Source organism: Patella vulgata, chromosome 1 (genome assembly GCF_932274485.2).
Source record: "Patella vulgata chromosome 1, xgPatVulg1.2, whole genome shotgun sequence".
NCBI classification, from domain to species: Eukaryota; Metazoa; Mollusca; class Gastropoda; family Patellidae; genus Patella; species Patella vulgata.
Genome location: NC_065879.2, coordinates 3306878 through 3327571, shown reverse-complemented (window position 1 = coordinate 3327571; position 20694 = coordinate 3306878). Strand labels below are relative to the sequence as shown.

Here is a 20694-nt window from a genome sequence, read left to right as displayed (position 1 = left end):
GAAAGGTTTATAAGGTCCCACTGTTCTGCCTCGGATTGGGCTAATGAAGACCGAGAGAGAGAGAGAGAGAGAGAGAGAGAAATGGGGTTTAACGTCCACTCGACATAAACTAGGTCATTTCAGGACTAACATATGGTTCTAATTTTATTTCAATAATTCGCTTGTGCGTAGGGGTCTTTAGCAGTGGGAGGAAACCGGAGGACCCGGAGAAAACCCACGAGGTTGGATAGGCGACCCTACTCCTTGTCACGTACAACCAGGGATTCGAAACCACGCCAGTCGACTCAATGACAGACTTTATGATACAGCGCGCGCACGCTAACCATTCAGCCATCCAACCCCCCACCGAGAGAGAGAGAGATCGAAGAGTGAAGAGAGAGATAGATAGAGAGAGAGAGATGTGGAATTGAAATTTCATCGATCTATAGCCCGCTATGCAATATAACTTATAAGGCCGCGGCCATATGTGATGTACCCGCGGCCATGGGGGGATTTGGTTGTCCACGAAAATTTATTGATAGACCTGTTTTAAATCCAAGCTGGGACATAATCTGAGAGAAACAGAGAGAAATGTGGCTTAACGTCCACTCGACACAAACTAGGTCATTTCGGGACTAACATACGGTTCAATTATATTTCAATAATTCACTTGCGCGTAGGGGTCTTTAGCAGTGGAAGCAAACCGGAGGACCCAGAGAAAACCCACAAGGTTGGACAAGCGACCTTACTTCTTGTCACATACAAATGGAGAATTGAAACCAATATACCACTTCACTTGTCTCAATGACAGATCTTGAGATTTCACATGTTCTAAATAAAATAGAATGTCAGGATAGAAGTTCCTGCAAGGAAAATGATAAGAGAATAGGAAATGCTATACGGGAATACATAGATTTAAGAGATTGTTCACCATCTGAATATATAAACTTAAATTAAATAATTAATCAACTCTGTATTAATTGGGAACTTGTATATACATGTATTTATTTATCCTACTGAGTGTACAAATAAAATTTATTATGATTATACCACTAGACCCTCCCCACACTGGGCTAATAAAGATAGGCAGTGTTCTATGAGGGGAAATTTTGCCCTGCCAGCAGCACTCCGATCTACTTTCCAATTCCAACGGGGAGTCACAGTGGCTAGGTGGTTAAGACGCTGGCTCGCTAGCCTGGAGGTTGGGTGTTCTATCCCTGCATTGGCCGAGAACATTCATCGGGATTTTCCGACGTAGTTTCCCCTTGTCATTGGCGCAGGACTGTGGGCCTGACAAGGACAGCTGTCTAGTCCTTCGGATGACATGAAAAAACGAGGCCCCGTGTATACATTGGAATGCACGTAAAAGATCCCTTGGCTGTTGGAATTCGATATAAGAATAGGCGATAGTGCCTGGGCAAAATTTCCCTCATAGCACACTGTATGGCATATGCTTGTCTTCATTAGCACAGTATAGGAGCAGAACAGTAGGACGTTAAACCCTATTTCATTTCATTTCATTTCAATTCCAACAATAAAATTTTTGGATGATTTGATAAATGGAATTTTAATGTCAACTGACAAATAGAATACCCTCCCCCCCCCCCAAATGACCAAACTTATAATTAGCTGTGTATGATATGATTTTTATTTTTATTTGGTTATGAAATTTTGAAGATTAGATAAATGAAATGTAAATGTTACTATAAATAGAACAATCCAGATGATTTAACCGTTTATGATATGAGTTTTATTTTTATTTACCTATAATATTGGCAAGATTAGATAAATAAAATTTAAATGTTAACTGACAAAAAGAAGGAAAAAAAATTGAATGATAATTTTTATTTACCTATAATATTGGCAAGATTTATAGATAAATGAGATTTAAATGTGAACTGACAAAAAGAAGGAAAAAAAAATTAAACTAATGATTAGCCATGCATGATATAATTTTTATTTTGAAAACACAAGATGATGGAAGAGTAGTAGTTTAGTTGTACTTAAAGAGAGAGGATTCACTCGACACAAACTAGGTCATTTCGGGACTAACACATGGTTCAATTTTTTTATTTCTCTAATTTAGGGGTCTTTAGCAGTGGGAGGAAACCGGAGAGGGAGAGAGAAATGGAGTTTAACAGCCACTGGACACAAACTAGGTCATTTCGGGACTAACACGTGGTTCAATTTTATTTCAATAATTCACTTGCATGCTGGGGTCTTTATCAGTGGGAGGAAACCGGAGAACCCGGAGAAGACCCACAAGGTTGGTAGATGTACTTAAAGTGGCCATATTGTTATGTATGTGCATGAAGTTAAAACATACTTATTATATAAACAATATTATGATCTTCTACAGGCTCACTGAATCTTTAACCTCGTGGGTTTTCTCCGGGTCCTCCCACTGATAAAGACCCCTACGTGCATGCGAAATACTGCAATAAAGTTGAACCATGTGTTAGTCCCGAAATGACCTAATTTGTGTCAGTGGTACGATTAAAACTGGTAACTGAATTATGGTCGCTTTAAACTTGTTTTTTCCCTGAATATTATCAACAGGAAAAAAGATGAATACAAAAGAAAATGATCTAAATATGATCAAAGTTGTGGAATTCTATGATAAAATCACTTCAAGAGGGTTGTATCTTTTCTTCAGTACAGCTATAGTTACTCTTAATATCGGACGGGGAGAGATCGGCCGAATAGTTAGCGTGTGTGCGTTGTATCATAAGGTCTGTAATTGAGTCAACAGCCGTGGTTTCGATTCCCCAGTTGTACGTGACAAGGAGTAGGGTTGTCTGTTCAAGCTCGTGGGTTTTCTCCGGTTTCCTCCCACTGCTAAAGACCCCTACACACAAGCGAATTATTTAAATAAAATTGAACCATATATTAGTCCTGAAATGACCTAGTTTGTGTCCAGTGGCTGTTAAACCCCATTTCTCTCTCCCTCTCCGGTTTCCTCCCACTGCTAAAGACCCCTACATTATAGAAATAAAAAAATTGAACCATGTGTTAGTCCCGAAATGACCTAGTTTGTGTCGAGTGAATCCTCTCTCTTTAAGTACAACTAAACTACTACTCTTCCATCATCTTGTGTTTTCAAAATAAAAATTATATCATGCATGGCTAATCATTAGTTTAATTTTTTTTCCTTCTTTCTCTCTCTCTCTCTCTTATTTGGATGACTCTTGTTAATTCAAGTCAAAGGCCATTTTATCCTTTAAAGTGGAAGAACCATAAATATTTATATTTCCCTTGTTCATTATTTGTTGTTGAAGCTGTCCATATATTTACTTAGTTTTTATATACTCGCGAGATATATAGTCATCTTCTCATTATAGTCACCATGTCAAGTAGGACACAACTCGTTTATACATCAAAGCTCATCAGTTATTTTAATAGTTCATCAGCCTACGACATGAGTTAGTCTAGACAAGTTTTCTCACAGTGTGTTGCAACAAGAATAAAAATAGAAAGGAAATGAATGGATTTCACTTTCAATGTCTTGACATCACAGAAGGCTTTTATTTTCAATTTAAGACTTATATGGTATTTGTTATATTTTTACGTCATGTGCAATTCTGCTCATCTTTGGTTAAGGGATCTCCTATATACAATCAGGCAGTAGGCACAGGGGTTGGGCTGGCCTAAATAAGCATCTCCAAATAATCTGACATTTTGGGGGGCTTCACCCCACCAGAATTACTTTGGGTGCTTAAACATTCTCATCTACCTTTCTCATGACCCACAGATGAGACGAAAAACTGAAGACCGGTTCATACATTGGCGGGCAAAATTTCCCTCATAGCACACTGTATGGCGTGTGCCCGTCTTCATTAGCCCAGCATAGGAGCAGAACAGTAGGACGTTAAACCCCATTTCATTTAATTTCATTTTGGTTTAACGTCCACTCAACACAGACTAGGTCATTTCGGGACTAACATTGTTTTTATTCTATTTTAATAACTTGCTTGCGCGTAGGGGTCTTTAGCAGTGGGAGGAAACCGGAAGTGACTATAACACTATTTCGTAGTAACTATAACACTATTTATCAGTGACTATAACACTATTTATCAGTGTTACTATTTATCAGTGACTATAACACTATTTATCAGTGACTATAACACTATTTATCAGTGACTATAACACTATTTATCAGTGACTATAACACTATTTATCAGTGACTATAACACTATTTATTAGAAGAATTGTACACATTTATATACACTAAATACTATAATCATATACAATCTATTATACATTAATATAAACATACAAATTATTACTAATTATCTTATATTATTGACGTAAGACCAAATAAAAAAATAGAAGGGAAATAGTACACAATTTGTATTAAAAAAGTTGATTACATGACAGAAAGAAGTCGAGTGGGGGTGGGGCAGAATTAAAATGGGGTTAATAATGGGAGTTAGGGGGGAGGGGACAGTGAGTAACAATTAACAAATTAATAATGTACAAGTCAGTTTTGAGTCATGTATTCACATTTTAAAATTTGAGATGCTCGAACGAAAATGTAAGATGAATTGTGAATCGTCGTAAGCTTGCTTAACACCTTAAAGTAAGAGACAATTTACACCGGTGTCAAACTTAACGCGGCTAAGCTTGTTGGAAAATTCAAAGACAATCTAAGAGAATGTAAATCTACATAAATGATCATAAAAAAACTACAGAAAAACATCGATATTTACATGTCTCTATTTCTAAGAGTATCCAAAGAATGGTTATTTTTGGCACAATGCTGCAAGAATGTTAGAAATGTGTCCATTATCACCTTCTATGTACATGCACACAAGCAAATTTTAAAATAAAAAGAGTTGAATAAAGTACAATGGAATATATGTATGACATTGAGAAATAAATTGTTATTTATTTCATATAAAATTAATAACCATGTGTATGACATCTACAGTAATATGTACTGCTAAACAAATACTGTAACCTGGGTATCATTTAATCTTGTGTATCTAGCACTAATTTCTTTCATATTCGTTCAATATCCAGTCTTTGTTTAAAAATTTGTTAAAATCATTTAAAATCACCCCAAATCATCTAATTTGTACTTGTGTCCAGTTCAAAGCTAACCATTTAATTTTGATAATGAGTGTCCAATTTACAAGTATTTAATTTCTTGACCACTGTTAAAAAATAAACAACCCAATTGATTATTGATGTATAATGATTAATTTTTTAACAGTGGTTGAGAAATTAAACACTTGTAAATTGGACACTCATTATCAAAATTAATCCGTCAGCTTTAAACTGGACAGCTGTTCTTGTCAGGCCCTCTGTCCTGCATCACTGACAAGGGGGAAACCACGCCGGAAAATATGGATGAACTTTCTCGGCCAATGCAATGATCGAACACCCGACCTTCAGCAGGGGCGGATCCAGAGGGGGGGTTTGGGGGGTCCATACCCCACCCTGCTCAGCTACATAAAAAAAATTGAATGCCTTGCATCAATGAAATTAAATCACAATGTGTTCCTATATCATTATAAAAATGATTTCTCTCTTTAAAAAGCCTAATTTGTATGTATGCCTATGTAATTTAGAGACGATAATGACAGATTTCCTTAACAGGAACCTGGCAAACCCCCTCCTGCAAAAATTCCTGGATCCGCCCCTGCTTCAGGCTAGCGAGCCAGCGTCTTACTTACTTAGCCACCGTGACCTCCAGAATAATTATACCCGGGTTACAGTGAAATTAGATTAGTACGTATAATAACCAGGTATCAAAAAAAACGAAACGAAATATAGATCTGTATTTTAATCAGATTGAAATAATTTCAAACGCTGCAGTAAGATGGGTAGGTTTAAGACTTTTATTAAACAGGGGCCTGTTACACGAAATTTTAACTAAGATAAAATCAAAATTTTAGTAATTTGATTGGAAAATATTAGATTGATTTTAGTGCTTAGTCAAACAAAATTGAAGTATCTACTAAAATTGAATTTTATCTTTAGTTAAGATTTCAAGAAACAGGGCCCATATTCCTTGTCTTTCTGTTGACTGGGATTTTACCCGCCAACATTCATTCAAGTGTTTCAAAATTTTTGCCATCATAAAACTAATTTAAGCATGTTTAAAGTTATTTCTATGAAATAAAGAAATTCTTAACAATGTTAAAATTATGTCTATGAAATAAGAAAGTTCAAGACAGACAGCATCTTTTGCTCCCATGTATATTTCTGATTCAATAAATTCGTTAACACAAGGTACAAGTTTACCGTGATACAAAGTGACGTTTCAACGAGAATACTCTCATAAAGAGCTTGGTATTAAACTCGGTAATTGTGTATCCATAAAATTGTACCGTGTGTTAATATGTTCAATTACCGAATTTAATACTAAGTGATGTTTCAATGGCGATACTCTCATAAAGAGCTTAGTATTAAACTCGGTAATTGTTCAATTATTAGTATTAAAGGCTCAATACCACTCTTGTTGTAACTGAATAATATGTCCCAATCTTTATTCTGGTCAACAAATTGTACTATTTTACAATATTCCAATTAATTGATGATACAAATTTCATCTTAACACATCTAATTTAAAAAATTGGAAAAATTCAACTAAATGATTTGGAAAGCCTGACGTAAAGCTTTTCAAATGTGACTTGGATTTAAAAATATTTTTGAACCCTTTGGACAAGTAAAATAGGATTTAATGGATAATTTACACAACAGGTAGGACACTAACACATCTAGTACTTAGAATAAGGCTATTTTTTATTTTCTGGAGCTGTCAAGACACCAAGAGTGTTATTGTCCCTTTAAACTCAGTAATTGTGTATCTATAAAATTGTACCTTGTGTTAATATGTTCAATTACTAAATATCAATTAAGGAAGAATTAAGTATGTTGACAATAAAAATGCTTGATACTGGCTATCTACTTCCCACAGTGTAATAGCTGCATATTAACAGCAACAACATGTGCATCCATTTTAATTTAGTCTGTTAATAATATCGTATAAATAAATATAAACATTTCCTATATATAAGGGTAAGTTTCCTAATTTTTAATTACATATTTTACACAAATCTTAATATCGTCGAGCATTAAACAAAGAGCACTGACCAAAATACAGCATGAAGTCGCACTAAGTTTTTAACTTAGAAGAAAGAAAACAATTTTTTAAATGGCAACTGAAAGTAGGCTATAAATTCAAGATATATGTATATTAAAAACACTTATATGGATATACTACTTCTGAATTTATTAACATGCTATGTTTCGATTATTATTTGCTTGATAACAATATCTGTGTATGTATCGAAACGTAGCATGTTAAAGATACATTATGTAAGATTTAGATAAAGAGCTACACATTCTTGCTATAATAGTTCGAAAATAGATAATGTAAAATGAATAATTTGACAATTTCATTCAAATTACTCTATTGCGAGCGAAGACATTAGCCTTTGAAGGTTTGACAAGACGTGTGCAATAATTTCAACCACCGTACTGGTTGTTCGAAGCTAAGTCTCACTCCTCCATTTGTAGCTTAAATCAAAATATGGCTGAACTGTTCTAATCTATTTAATATCGGAGAAATCCAATGACATCGAGAGTTGATTATGGCCTGGATAAGTTAATTAATGTCTAACTAATAATTTAGAAAACATTTCAGGCCTAAAGAAAGACTTGCAATAGGCAGATTTAGCTCTGGCATAAGAGAGAGAAATGGGGTTTAACGTCCACTCGACACAAACTAGGTCATTTCGGGACTAACATATGTTTTTATTTTAATAATCGCTTGCGCACAGGGGTCTTTAGCAGTGGGAGGAAACCGGAAGACCTGGAGAAAACCCACGAGGTTGGACAGGCGACCCTACTCCTTGTCACGTACAACCGGGGATTCGAAACCCTGCCAGTTGACTCAATGACAAACCGTATGATACAATGCGCGCGTGCTAACCATTCGGCCATCCAACCCCCCAGCTCTGGCATAATATATGTTTAATAAATTCAGAAGTAGTATATCGACAGAAGTGTTTTTAATTTGTAAAATCTACTTCTATAATGATTATATATGTGTATTTTTTGGCATCTGAATATATTATGATAAAAATAATGAAAGTACTGAGGAGTATTGTTTAATATATACAAATCATTGGTTTATTATATATGTACAGTATTTGATTAATAATAATTAAATCACATGTATCTTTAATTACATACAAATCACTTGACTCCCAGGGTCATCAAATTTATTTATACAAAAAGAAAATTACCTTTTATAAGAACTTCTTATATTTATTTCCCTAAAATATAATATCTACCAATTAAAATTGCAGTAAAAATTCAATGAGTACAAAAATGTGTCACCCAAGAGTCAATTCCAAACATCAGATATTTTAAAATCTGCTGTAATATTTCCCTTGTTTGCATTCAGACTAAAACATATTTCAGCTCGACTGATCTAAATGATTCTACATGTAAATGTAATTCAAGATTATACATTTTTTGAATTTGGACCCAAACATCAGTTTAATAATTGGAATATGGACATCGAATTAGAAATACCAGTGACATCCACTGTGGTTTTTATTAAAGAGATCAATAGTGAGTATATGTGATATTTTCTAGTTCTTGTCTACCCACCCATGTATAGTTGCCTTTAAATCTCAGTTCTTCATTCTCGTCTACAGAGAGGTCAATCTGTCTACAGATAAGTTAACCTCTCTACAGAGCTGTCAATTGGTCTACACGGAGAGGTCAATCTGCCTATAGACATAGGTCAATGTGTCTACACCTGTCTGTAGAGAACAAGGTAAAGGTCAATCTGTCTACAGATAAGTTAACCTCTCTACAGAGCTGTCAATTGGTCTACACGGAGAGGTCAATCTGCCTATAGACATAGGTCAATGTGTCTACACCTGTCTGTAGAGAACAAGGTAAATCAGTCTATAATGAAAGAGGTCAACCTCTCTACATACTTGTAGAGGTCAATTTGTCTATAGAGAGGTCAATATATGCAGGCATCTACACATGGGTAAGAAAGCCAATAAATGTTACACAAGCTGGGAATTAAGACACCTGTCACAGACATTATCAGACACAATCCCTCTGGTGCCAATGATTTTGTCTGGCGCTGATTTGTTATTTATCCATGTGTAGATGATATCTGTCTATATTACATGTCTGGCACCAAGTTCAGAATGTCAGGAACAAGTAAAATGATTATTTCCAGGCCAGTGGATGTACATCCGAGAATGCTTGATGACATGGAAACACCAGAAAGGAACAAAAGTTCAAATGTAATTAGAAATGTAATCATTTAGATTTTTATCAGGTTTATCTGATGTGACAGCTGTAAGTTAACACTACATATAGGTACCAGTATGTCTATAGATAACACCTACTTTATACAAGATTGACAGTTTCATGTATGTTATAAATATCCTTATATACTATCTATTCTATTTATAGTAACTTGACATAATTATTAAATAAATTAATTTCTAATGACTGACGGTGACCGATTTCATTGTAGGTTACATTAATGTAGGACTGTTGTAATCTGATTAAAATACAGATCTATTTCAGTTCGTTTTTTTTTATACTTTTGATGGCCTACACTACATGAAGATCTGACCAGTTGTAGTGGAAGGTTGTGTCAGGGGTCATACAAGTGTTTTTTGACCCTATGACGTCAGACATTGATTAATCAATCAGTGTTGACATTTCTAGTGGTTTACCGGGTAACTTTACCCACAGTTTCGTCGGGCATCTCACGCCAAGAACTTGCCGTAACAAGACTGTTTCATTGGCTAATCCCTCACATCAACCAGAACGCCGGTAATATAACAACTCTTCCAGATCCTAGTTTAGTAAAGACAAGTAAAACGAAATTTTGAACTATAAAAAACAAAATGAAATAGGATCTGTGTTTTAATCAGATTATTTGCTATCTATACTATTTATAGTAACTTGACATAATTATTAAATAAATCAACTTATAATGACCGAAAGAGACTGATTTCATTTAAAGTATATGTAATTTACATTAGTAAGTTAGATTTCTGTCATGTCATATAAATCTTAAACTAATTTAAAACATTTACAAAATTCATTCGCTCATTTCATTACTAATTCACAAATAAATAACATTTTTCATTTCATTTTAAAACAAGTTAAATTGGATTTTAATTTAATAATGCGACTATAGAAAAATGTTGAAGGTGTAAATTACGTTTTAAACATCAATATTATTAAAGTGAAACAGCAGTTATTTGCGCATTTTTTTTTGCGAACCCGAAATTGTTTCATTTAAAATTGATCTTTAAGAATCGTTAAACAGGATTAAATTACATTAGATTATTATGTCATTCATTTGCCTTAATTGTTTTCTCACTTAATGATAGTAGACAAACATCATTATGAATGAAAGTGGGAAAACTATGATTACAAAATTAATCATCTGAGATATTTAATGTCCATTCATAAAATCCCATTCCAAAACAATTCCTCATTCTTGAACCAATCAAATGCCACCTCACAAAAAAGCCATATCTAAACCCATCTCTGATTGGTCGACAACGAACTTTAAACAAGTTGTCATAATGCTGGAAATTCAGTGAAATTGCTGATAATGTAGTTCTTGACTTCTACTGTTTGGAAAATTTATACTGAAATAACAAAAAAATAAAGAAATTATAAAAAAAACTTGAATATTTTCATTTTTTGAATTAAGGAAAAGAAATTAATTAGAATTTTTGTATTACAGAGAGATATTGTATTACAAATTCATGTAATAAAAACTAAAGAGCAAAACTAACCAGCAGTTGCCAGACAAAATACGCCCACATTTTCATTGCAAAATGTGGGCGTATAAAAACTCATCAACAAATTATTTCAAACAGTTTAAAAATGAAATGAGCATGAATTGCTCTCTTTTTAACTATTTCTTTTTTTACCGTCCAGGATGTTGCATTAGTATGTTAAAGATGTTGCATTAGTATGTTAAAATGTTCATATTTTTACTGTCTAGGATGTTGCATTAGTATGTTAAAATGTTCATATTTTACTCTCTAGGATGTTGCATTAGTATGTTAAAATGTTCATATTTTTACTCTCTAGGATGTTGCATTAGTATGTTAAAATGTTCATATTTTTACCGTCTAGGATGTTGCATTAGTATGTTAAAATGTTCATATTTTTACCGTCTAGGATGTTGAATTAGTATGTTAAAATGTTCATATTTTTACCGTCTAGGATGTTGAATTAGTATGTTAAAATGTTCATATTTTTACCGTCTAGGATGTTGAATTAGTATGTTAAAATGTTCATATTTTTGGAATTTATTTGAGAAAGTGTTTGCCTGGTATTACCCTGTTATATTTACTGTAAGAAAAACTATATACATGTAACATAAATTATGCATCTCTATTTTTGCTATGCAAAACATTTATTTTTATTTTCTAATATTATACAATGCCATAGCGATCGGTCATTTCAGGACTAACATATGGTACAATTTCAATAATTCGCTTGCACATAGGGGGCTTAGCAGTGGGAGGAAACTGGAGGACCCTGAGAAAACCCAGTTGAGCCTACTCCTAGTCACATACAACCAGGGAATCGAAACCATACCAGTTGACTCAATGACAGAACTTATGATATAGCACCATCCAACCACCCCTCTAATGCCATAGCAGCTATAGAAACAGTGACTAGTGACCTCCTAAGAAAGACATATAGTTATTATATATTATACCATGGTTAGTGGTTATATATGAGTTGATATTTTACCGGTCTACCAGGGTTTATTGTATATATTGTATGACTATAGGTTGTGGATATTTAACTGTGGTATTAACAGTCTGTCAGGCACATTACAAATTGTGGTTACTAAGGAGTGAGAGAGAAATGGGGTTTAATGTCCACTTGACACAAACTAGGTCATTTCGGGACTAACACATGGTTCAATTTTATTTCAATAGGGGTCTTTAACATTGGGAGAAAACCGGAGAACCCGCAGAAAACCTACAAGGTTGGACAGCCGACCCTACACCTTGTCACATACATGTACAACCATGCCAGTTGACTCAATGACAGACTTTATAATACAGCCCTCATTCGGCCATCCCCCCCCCCCCCCTTACTGAGACCTAAATACATACAGAAAGATTATTTCTGAGTCAAATGATCTGTCAATGGTTGGCCTATGTTTGATTAACAATCAGCTGATCTCCTATTAAAGGTATACATATCACATAGTTTAATGCATATCATACTGATCAAGTCAATGATAAGCTAATGGAAATTGAAGCTGGCCGACATCACTCCATCATCTAGATTTATCTACATGTAGCTGACTGAATATCAATCAGCAGCAAATTAAGTAAGAGTTTATAAACTGGTACATAGCGAATTATTACTATGCAAATATATAGTGCTCGATCAGTAGTCCACCCGCTCGGGGGGGGAGGGGGGTGTTGGATGACCCAATGGATAGCACGTGCGCTCTGCGCTGTATTATACGGTCTGTCATTGAGTTAACTGGCGAGGTTTCGATTCCCCGGTTGTACATGACAAGGAGAAGGGTCGTCTCTCTAACCTCATGGGTTTTCTCCGGGTCCTCCGGTTTCCTCCCACTGCTAAAGACCCCTACGCGCAAGCGAATTATTGAAATAAAATTGAACCATGTGTTAGTCCCAAAATGACCTAGTTTGTGTCGAGTGGACGTTAAACTCCATTTCTCTCTCTCTCCACCCGCTTGGGACTAGATCTACATGTATTGCTTAAAGATATATTCTGTAAGATTTAGATAAAGAGCTGACCATTCTTACTATAATAGTTAAAAAATAGATATTAATGTATTATGAAAATATTGAATATTTCATTTAAATTACTTTATTCTGAGTCAAGTTATCACTGTTTGTAGTTTTGACAAGATGTATGCATTGTGGTAACCAGGACACTGGTATATTCGAGACTTAGCCTCGATTTCCCATTTTAAAATTAAAATTTTAAATGGCAAACTGTTCTAATCTAGTTAAAAACTTGAGTATCTGAAGCCATTGAGAGTTGATTATGGTCTTGATAGGTTAATTAATGTCTAATTAATAATTTAGATAACATTTTAGGCCCAAAAGAAAGACCTGCAATAGGCAGATTTAGCTCTTGCATAATATATCTTTAACGCCACCTTCAGATTTCGTCAAGTTCACCGAGATGTAAATAAGATTAGGGAACATGATTGTTGACGAGATTGTGGGTTAGGGTTTGGGTAAGGATTAGTGCTAGGTCAAGAGTTAGGGTTGGAGTTAGGGGTAGCCCTGTTTACATCTCATGACCTTTGACCAAATCTGAAGGTGACCTTACAAAATAAATCTAATACATGTAGTTCAGGAGTATTTAAGACTAATAAAACGTTTTGACACATAGAAAATTATCTTTGCGATTGACTGGAATACATCTTTCATAAATAATTAACAATAAGTCCTCAACATTAACTGTATCACTTGTGTCATTTAGGGATTTGGTGTGGTGGTTAGAACGGCCCGTTAATTATTTATTTATATTTATTTACGTTATTGAATTGATCTTTCCTCGTCATGAAACAAGAACCATATCATATTCTTGAAATATCACAACGATATATGAAGCAAATTTATATCAGCTTTTAGCTTGTTTTTGTATCATATTCATATCATATTCATAACTTGTAATGTAATATATGATATTTTATGAATAAATATTGTTCAAACCAAACAAAGATTTTCAAGTGAGTTGACTCGTGAATCATAATTAAATATATCATACCTGACAAATAAATTCTTGACTAATGACTTAATTTAATAATTAATCAAACAAGAAACAATGATATCAAACAATGTATTATCGTATTTTACAACTCAATCGATAAATATGTCATTTTACATGTACATGTATCAATGTTAAAGGGGATACGTTCCTTTTATCTTTTAGTAGATTACTTGATGTTTTTATTAAGTTATTGATGGAATCTCAACCCTTTATATTGATGTGTCGGCCTACAAAGCTTATTAGATATTTTTGATATTCAATATTCATCAATTTACTTCAAAGTGAACTGGCACATGGGTAGATCTAGCCCAGAGATCACAAAGCATTTTTCGACTTAAAGGGACTATCCCGATTTGAACAGAGTCTCAAAAATAAAAGTTCGAGTATGTTTGAAATTTAAGCGCCAAAATATAGAGGAATGGTGTATTTACCTTTTCTCAAAAATTCAGCTCACAATATTTAGTCGTTTGGACGTGAACGTCATAAATGCTTATCCGGACACGTAACCATTTTAAGATTTCTGGTCATTTTTTCGTTGGGTGACCTGATAATCGATTCTCATTCCTTTAGAGGTCTATACAATGAATGACCCATGTGCTGTACTTGATAACGAAAGGTAAATTTCACCTAAACGTCTGGTTTATCCGTAAGCTGTATAATACAGCCTGGGACACCTGCCTCCATTTCCAGATGAGGACTGACAGGTTTAAGTTGTTTGCAAACGTATCACGTATATTGAGTTAGTTGCTCGGCCCTCTGGTAGATGATTTTAAGGGATTTTAACACAAAATTAAGCAGTTTTATTCTCCAACATATTATCGGGATTGGCCCTTTAAGTAAAGAATATCCTCCGACTCCCAAGATCAAAAGTTCCATTGGATGACCGAGAGATTCTAGATTAGATTTTAAAACATTCTCTGGGGTCTCAATCGGCGGCCCCTTTTTAACTGCTGGCGGTGGCATTTAATAGGGCCCCTTTTACACAAAATCAAATCTTACCACTGCACAACACACTACCTCCCACCCCATTAACATCTCTCTCCCCCCCCGATAAGGTTAATATGGCCTTCGACAAGTGATAATAATTGTGTTATCTTTTTCATAAAAGGCAAGACCTATCTCCATAGAGCTCTTTATATAATTTCATGTACATGTAGATATTACATGTATGTTAAAGATACATTATGGAAGATTAGATAAAGAGCTGGCAGTTCTCACTATAATAGTTAACAAATAGATAATGTAAAGAGAATATGCTGAAAATTCCAGTCAAATTGCTACACTCTAAACCGAGAAAACCTTATTTTAAAATCTCTGTAGACTCGATTGTCCATTTTTGTGTTTAATCATCAACAGACATTGAACAGCAATTTCAGATTCAAATCCAATGAAAATCGAACATATAAGATGCCATCGAGAGTTGATTATGGTCTTTTCATGTTAATAAATGTCTAACTAATAGTTTAGATAACATTTCAGGCCTGAAGAAAGACCTGCAAAGGGCAGATTTAGCTCTTGCATAATGTATGTTTAATCTTTTTTGAAATATATATGAAGAATCTGGCTGACATGTCTTGCCTTTAATAGCAGCGGATTTGTTCAGTGAGATAGAATGATTCTTCTTAATACTCTTAGGTTTATTTTCAAACTGATTAAAATACTGATCTCTATTTCATTTGTTTTTTTTATACTTTCGATGGCCTACACTACATGAAGATCTGATAGGTTGTACTCAAAGGTCATGTCAGGGGTCGTACGAGCGGTTTTTGACCTATAACATCAGACACTGATTATTCATCGTTGGCGTTTCTAGTGGTTTACCCACAGTTTCGTGCATGGCACGCCAAGAAGTCGCCGTAACAGACTGTTTCATTGGCTTATCCCTCACTTCAACCAAAATGCTGGTAATATAACAACTTTTCCAGATCTTATAAAGACAAGTAAAACAAAATTTTGAACTATATAAAAAACAAAACGAAATAGGATCTGTGTTTTAATCAGATTGGTTTAAAATTTAAACTGTCTACAGTTAAATACCTGTGTCTCAATTCACAAAATCTCAAGATTCTCAACATCTTATTCTTAACAAAATCAAAAAAAGGTTAAATGCAAGCAAACATAAATGTACATGTATACCCACTTCGTTAAACAAATAAAGAAAACAAATTTAATTAAACCTCCACTGTTTTTTTTTTTACCCAAATCAAAGAGATTGGATCCAATATTTTAAATAAACATCATGTCTTTAATTATATATATTAAACAGGTGTAAAGACGGATCTATAAATTGTTTTTTCTTCTTCGATTGGTATTTAGTAATATTAACACAGGTACACTTTTATGGATACACAATCACTGAGTTTAATGCTAAGCGACGTTTGGATGAGGATACTCTCGTCTTTATTAATCAAATGATGACAATTGTTGTACATAATTCGAGTTCTAATTTGACAAGAGAGAGAGAGAGAGAGAGAGAGGGGTTTAACGTCCACTCGATACAAATTAGGTCATTTCCAGACTAATACATGGTTCATTTTTATTTTAATAATTCACTTGCACGTAGGGGTCTTTAGCAGTTGGTGGAAACCGGGGGACATTCTCACGTACAAGCGGGGAATCGAAACCACGCCAGTTGACTCAATGACAGATCTTATGATATAGCGCGCCTGCACTAACCATTCGGGCATCACCCCCCCCCCCCATTTGACAATAGCGTGTGTTTTAAAATCACATGAGCTGTATAATATTTGTATAGTGATGAAGTAATTTGAGAAACTATGTCAAGAGACGTTTCTTTTTAACCTCTTGTTGACGATCAAATATTAGAATAACTATATAATACAGACGACAAACAGATTAGCGCGGAGAGTTCCATGTTTACCTCGCAGACCAACAGAATATTTAAGCTGTGTTTGTCGACAATTTATAAATTCTCTGGTTTCGTGTCAACAATTAAACAAACATTCCCCGAAATCTCTACTCTTCTCTCATGAGTGACTAGTATGAATGGTGGTAGTGAAGGGTAGTCCGAGTTGAACTAATGTCCACTACTGACCGGTTCAAGCGATCTAAAGTATATACTTATATTCTTGACAAATACATAAATATATACTCCACTCATATTTTCTTATGAGAAGTAATTCTAAAAGTATTGAAAGTAAACATGAAATTAGGCCATTTTCAGCTTAATTCGAAACATGGCTGGACATAAATTTTCAATTATTAGTTTACTAATTGACCATGTTGGTAAAAACATATAATTCAACAACATAATGTTTTCTTCTGGTGTGGCCAAAATTTCTGAGTTTAGGGTAGTTCCTACAATCACGATTCATGATACGATTGAAATCGTGGTTTTAATCGTGGAGTAATCGTGGTGATCCTATCAGGTCTTATATATATATATTGTGGTCAGTCGTAGCAATCTTTTTGATTGTATTGAAACGTATCTGAACGTACCAGATTGTGGACTCAATTGGGACAATCCTGTCGGAACGCATCGCACGGCAGTGGGAACCAGGCATATCAAACAACACTAACCGTCATTCCTCATCAATATACCATACTTGACCATTTTTAAAATTCCGTTTCTTGTAATACAATATATTGAATTAATTCCTATTCCATTGAAACTTTCTTATTATTTGGGGAAAATTCAAAGGAATGAGATGTAAGATGTGTGTGAAATACATGTAGCTTTATTTTATGTCCGCTTCCAATGAGGTGATATCACAGACAAGTGTAAGATGTGTGTGTGTGTGAGTTAGTTGTATTTTATGTCTGCTTCTACCGAGGTGATATTACAGAAAGGTTTTAGATGTGTGTGTGTGTGTGAGTTAGTTGTATTTTACGTCCGCTTCCACCGAGGTGATATCGCAGACAAGTGTAAGATGCTAATTAAATTTCCTTTTATAGTACAAAGACTGCCATTGACTGGACAAGTTCAGAAGTAGTTATCATAGAAAACACCAATCTAATAATATGGCAACCATATCAGATAGTTCTTACATACTTGAAAGTATTTTTATAAAGGGTTACCCAAAGACACTATACCCTAACAAGTTGGCAATAAAGTTGGAAAGAATGGTTGAGAAATGTGTCAACAATTTAAGTATTGTGCTGTGTCAACAGTGATATCTCTGAGGATCATTGTCCATTGTATGTATACCAAGAAAAGTAACACGTTTATCTGTTGGCTATTTTACCATAGCGGTTCAAACTTGAAGCCAAATAAAGGCTAGACTATATACAAGAATGTATGGCAAACTAGTAACTAATAGTAGAGGCGTACTCGGGCTCACGACCAGAGAGGTCAGAAGAATTACTTTGATCTGAAAAAATTGTCCTGCACAAAATATTTTTGAGAAATAGATGTACAAGCATGACATCAATTTTAAAATACTTATAACAGGCACCATCTAATAAATTATACATGCAAATAATTTATGTGTAGGCAGTTGGCCAGTTATTATCTAATAATTGTCATATGCCATACAGTGTGCTATGAGGGAATTTTTGCCCAGTCAGTGGCAATATGGCCTACTCTTATATCAAATTCCAACTGCCAAGGGATCTTTCACGTGCATGCCAATGTATACACGAGACTTTGTTTTTTTGTACCATCCAAATGACTAGACAGCTGCACCACTGACAAGGGGGAAACCACGCTGGAAAATTCTGACAAACTTTCTCGAGAGTGGCAATATGGCCTACTCTTATATTGAATTCCAACTGCCAAGGGATTTTTTACGTGCACCCCAATGTATACATGAGACCTCAGTTTTTCGAGCCATCCAAATGACCAGACACCTGCACCATTGACAAGGGGGAACCACGCCAGAAAATTCCAATGAACTTTCTCGACCAATGCAGGGATCGAACACGCGACCTCCAGACAAGCAAGCAAGTTTGTTGGACTAATAATACAGGTGAGTCAAAACCAAGGTTGATTTTAATACAGTGGGCCAGCAAACGTACCTATTTTAAAATTAAGCATCATTTTGTTATATAACAGAAAGAATTTCTATTAGCTAGAGAACATTCTATACCAAGCTACATGTAATTAAATTACAAATCTCATTAGATTTTATGTTTTTTATGAGACGTTACATAACATATAATATGCAAGACTAATGAATGTAATATTAGAAAAATGAAGTCAAGACACATGTACTGGGGTACTTGCTATATTACAGTATAGAGGAGGCTATTGTGTTATCTATTTAATAGTCCTACCTTTGCGGGGAAATTTCTAGAATACTTTTCAAACGCTTGAGGAATTTCACTTTATAAAATAAATCGAGTTCGTTACTGGTTGCTACAATCTAAAATACTTTCAGCTTGTCCAAATTTAGCAGACGGATCTACACAATCCTTAAAATTCTGAACAAATTGAACGAAATTGATGAAGAATTCGTGTCTCGATGAATGAGTAGTCAATTTTCTACAATAAATTACGTTTAAGTATTTCTAAGTTGAATTTGTAAAATTATTACAATGCACATGGCCTCCTCGGTAAATAATGTGAGTAGAAACAATTATTTATCTTCCGAGGCCTTAAAGAAACAAGCGGAGGTAAATGTTGATTTTAGAATTTAATTCTCGCTAGCTGAACTCGTGACACAAATATTAACAAGCTTATCAAAATCTCCACCATTTTAACCAAATTTACAATAAATCTGCCAAGTCTGATGACGGGGAAAATTGGATAATTCCAAGTTAAAGTATCGGAAACCTATTGTTACAACTAGCTTATAGCTCTTAGCAACTCCTATAACAACCTTCTTCTTCCCCCAAGGACAGCTGTCTAGTCATTCGGATGATATGAAAAACCGAGGTCCCGTGTACACATTGGTGTGCACGTAAAAAATCCCTTGACAGTTGGAATTCGATATAAGAGTAGGTCGTAGTGCCTAATCATTGTCACATAAAATCAGGGAATCGAAACCACGCCAGTTGACTCAATGACAGACCTTTATTATACAACTCGCACCCACTAACCATTCAACCCCCATGTTTAATTAGGATAATCAACACAAATAAATACACAAAATCATTTTTTACATAAATACAAAAGAAACCAATGTAATCAACTACTTGTGAAAAATAATATTTGGCAATTGTAATATAATTGTTAAATTTTTGAGTTCAAGTCCCGTCCAACCATACTGTTCGCACACCCCTCAGGCCAGCACTGGTATATGTCCATACAATGTATGTCAAAATCTAATACAAGGTACAGGTAACAGTATCAAATTGTCCCTTAAATACATACATGTACATTCATGTACGTGTATAGCGTCGTAAGTACCTGGTTATTCAACTGATAACTACATAGGCTAGTAATACATGTATCATTGAAAACAAAGAAACAGTAAAAGGAGAACAAATATATTACATCTTGCATCTTGTTAATGAATTTGTTGTTTTTGTTTTATCTGCTAAATGGCTTCCTGTAGAGTTTATCTATATATTACAACATGTTTGTTAACTTTTTTGTCTGCGATATCACCTCGGTGGAAGCGGACATTAAATAAAGCTATTTCACACACTGTTAACTAATGATTATTTGCTTGATAACGATACCTGTATGTGTATTGAAACGTAGCATGTTAATAAAATTCAGAAGTAGTACCCGGTATATCCATATACATGTAAGTGTGTTAATTTTTGTGAAATTTATTTCTGTATGTCTTATAATGATTATAGAACAAATGTCTCACAATATATCACAGGTCACTGAAGTCACTGACCCCGACCAGAAACACGAACAGGTGTAATTTGTTTTTAAGGAGAGAAAATTACATTTAGTGAAAGGTATTTAAGCATAAGTTGTACAACAGGTCCCTCCAAGGTCTACCTACATAGCAAATTTCATGTTTTCACACCAAAATAAACACTGTGACTCATATGTGTCTA

At 34.5% G+C, this 20694-nt stretch overlaps 1 protein-coding gene across 1 annotated transcript in view; it reads right to left on the bottom strand.

Moving 5' to 3' along the window:
• Positions 1–4152: 4152 nt before the first annotated feature.
• LOC126827822 (ras-related protein Rap-2c) overlaps positions 4153–20694 on the bottom strand; it is a 29006-nt gene continuing 12464 nt past the window's right edge. Inside the window, exon 3 of the mRNA XM_056100170.1 lies at positions 4153–10634. The gene's annotated coding sequence lies outside the window, so the exon portion shown is untranslated. The remainder of the gene's footprint in view (positions 10635–20694) is intronic.